Here is a 3,322-nt window from a genome sequence, read left to right on the forward strand (position 1 = left end):
GCTTTAATCCGGAGGTCCTTCTGGTGGCCAACAATGTTTAAGGATGTCAAGGAGTACGTTTCCGCCTGCCAAACCTGTGCCCGCAACAAGGGAAGTAACCAACCCCCTTTTGGACTATTACATCCGCTACCCATTCCCTCCAGGCCCTGGTCCCATATTGCACTAGACTTTGTCACCGGTCTTCCCCCTTCTCGAGGCTTTACGGTTATTTTGACCATTATCGACCGTTTCTCCAAGGCTTGTCACCTAGTGCCGCTAAAGGCTCTACCTTCTGCCGCTGACACTGCCACTTTGCTTGTTAAGCATGTTTTTAGGCTCCATGGCATTCCTGCGGAGATACTTTCTGACCGCGGCCCTCAGTTTATCTCAAGGGTGTGGAGGGACTACGCCACCTGCTTAGGGGCTAAGGTGGCGCTAACATCTGGTTTTCATCCGCAGTCAAATGGCCAATGCGAGAGACTAAATCAGGAGGTAGAAGCCATGCTCCGCTGTCTGTGTTCTTCTAGCCCTTCCAGTTGGAGTACCCACCTTCCTTGGATCGAGTACGCCCATAACGCCCATGTCTCCTCCGCCACTGGACTATCCCCCTTCGAGGCCTCGACAGGTATTCAACCCAGTTTGTTCCCTTCTGTATTTCCCACCACAGTTTCCTCCGTTCCTCAGTTCCTGAAGGGGGCCCGACGGGTTTGGGCGGCCACGCAACAGGCCCTACAGAGGACTGCAGAACGCAACCGGCGTCTGGCCGACCGGCACCGGCGTCCTGCCCCAGACTATGCGCCTGGACAGCGCGTCTGGCTCTCCACCAGGGACATCAGATTAAAGGACCACTGCAGAAAACTTTCCCCCACATTCATCGGTCCCTACACGATTTCTGCTGTCGTCAACCCGTCCTCCGTCCGCTTGGATCTGCCGTCCCACATGAAGATCCACCCCGTTTTTCATGTCTCCCTCCTTAAGCCTGTCGTCTCCAGTTCCCTGTGCCCTCCTGTCGACCCTCCGCCTCCTGTGCGTCTCGCTGACGGGGGCCTCGGTTACCGTGTCCAGCGCCTTCTGGATGTGCGACCTCGTGGCCGAGGTTTCCAGTACCTGGTCGAGTGGGAGGGTTATGGCCCGGAACATCGGCAGTGGGTCCCGAGGTCATGGATCGATGACCCCTCTCTCATTCGGGATTTCGAGTTGGCCCGCTCCTCCTCCTCCTCCTCCTCCTCCTCCTCTGCTCGGCCGCCGGGTGGCGTCCCTTGAGGGGGGGGTACTGTCACGGTCTGAGGTATTTCCCTGCTGTCACTCCCTGTCTTTTGAGTTTCCCTCTGCAGGTGGGCGTGTCTGGAGGTGACCAAGCTGCAGCAGATCTGCTCATCAGCTGGCCAGGGGTATTTAAGCAGCTGGGAGACTCCTACACTTGGCTGGATGATTACTCTACCTGGGTACCTTCTAACAGCCACTTGTGAAACTTATTCGAGCTCTGTAAACTCTTGAGAATTAGATTTGTTTTTGGATTTTGGATTTTTGAGATTTGATGTGTTTTTGGATTTTGGATTTTTGCCTTTGTGACCTCCTGCTCTTGTTCCCAGACAAACCTACACACTCATCTCTGACTGGCAGAACTCTGGAGCCCACACCATTTGGATCTCCAACTTCGCTCGTCTCTCAGCCTCTCCCCTGGCCAGACCCGCCTCCAGCTGCCCACCTAACCTCCCCGGACCTCCCCAAGCTCAGCTCCCTCCACGTCTCTTTTCTGGATCTCAGTCCCTGCTACCCAGACCGGACCACTCCTCCCTCAAACCAGTTCCCACCTCTCCAGACCGTAAGTCCTCCACATAAGCCTGATTCCCTGTGCCATCCGCAAATTGGATCTAACTCCGATCTGTCCACAGCTTCTCCCGCACCAGCTTCCTCGTGCAAGAACTCAGCTACGTTTACGCTGCTTCCTTGGTTTCCCTTTAAAATAAATTCTTTTTAAAAACATTTTACACCGTCTCAGATCTGATTCTGTATGTCGTGGGTTAGATTTCTTCACCACAACATGACATAGATAGATAGATAGATAGATGATAGATGGATAGATAGATAGATGATAGATAGATAGATAGATAGATGATAGATAGATAGATGATAGATAGATAAAAAAGTATCAGGCATGAAAACTAAAATGTCTTGCAGACATTATTATTAGGGAGGCTTGATATTGAATTTTTACTAATATCCGATATTGTATAACCATTTTTCAGATACTGATTCCATCCGATACCGATGAAAGCTCTAAGGACAGCAGGGGAAATTCCTAATTATTCTCAATTTGTGCCAAATACAACTAAAATATCTCAAACTATACCCCATATGTGTCTTGTTTTTGCATTTTGAGAAAGAGGAGATGAAGCCAACGTGTTACGATCTGTTTTGTCTGTTCAGTCCTGTGTCCATGTTAATTGGCTCCCATCTCCCAATCGCTCCAGGTTCCAGCTCCTCATGTATTGAAACCCTCTCAGTCCTGTGTGTTATGTCTGTTTATTGTTTCAGTGTCCGCATGCTTCTCATAAAGGCTTAAACGTCTTCACCAGTCTGCCTGTCTCTTTCACCTGCATTTGGATCCTCACCACAACCAATCATCTACGACACAAAGATTTTGATTTTGATGAATCGATACCAGTATTGTCCGACATTACATTTTAAGGCTGGTATTGGCCAAAATATTGGTAAACCGATAATATCGGACATTCTTAACTATTTAATTTCTTTTAAATTTATGATATATGTCAGGGCTATTCAAATCCGGGCCTCGAGGGCTGGTATTTAGCATGTTTTGGTTTAAACCCAAGTTTCAACACACCTGATTTCAATTAGTAGGTGATTAACAGGCTCCTGCAGAGCCTGATGAGCTACTGCACATGTGATTCAACCACTGAATAAAGTGTGTTGGACTAGAGAAACCACTCAAATATGCTGGATACCAGCCCTTGGTCTAGCCCTGATGTATGTTCAAGAAAATAAATATCAAAGTTAAAACTTAACAGTTTTCTAATATGAGACAAAAATAATCAGTGATGGGGTTTGAAGCATATTAGGATAATGCTGCATTAATGTATATAATGATGCTCTTATCCCATCTGAAGCAACAACAGTCACACCTTTCATGGTCTGCTGTCAGAGATGAACAGGGTGCAACAAGAACACTGCATGTTCTGACACCCTTCAGTCATGGGCAGCATTAAGGGCTTTGGCAGTTCCTGCTCTTGCAGCTCTTTTGCCCTCCCTATGCCTCCATTTACCATGTAGTCTGTTCCCCTAGAGACGTCTTGGAGACTCATTCATTCAGCCATCACAA

At 48.4% G+C, this 3,322-nt stretch overlaps 1 long non-coding RNA gene across 1 annotated transcript; it reads left to right on the forward strand.

Moving 5' to 3' along the window:
- Window positions 1–1,643: 1,643 nt before the first annotated feature.
- On the forward strand, window positions 1,644–1,970 carry LOC139062377 (uncharacterized). The gene is made up of 2 exons (XR_011515954.1): window positions 1,644–1,804; window positions 1,875–1,970. It is a non-coding gene; the product is annotated as an uncharacterized lncRNA (long non-coding RNA).
- Window positions 1,971–3,322: the final 1,352 nt, after the last annotated feature.

Source organism: Nothobranchius furzeri, chromosome 13 (genome assembly GCF_043380555.1).
Source record: "Nothobranchius furzeri strain GRZ-AD chromosome 13, NfurGRZ-RIMD1, whole genome shotgun sequence".
Taxonomy (NCBI): domain Eukaryota; kingdom Metazoa; phylum Chordata; class Actinopteri; order Cyprinodontiformes; family Nothobranchiidae; genus Nothobranchius; species Nothobranchius furzeri.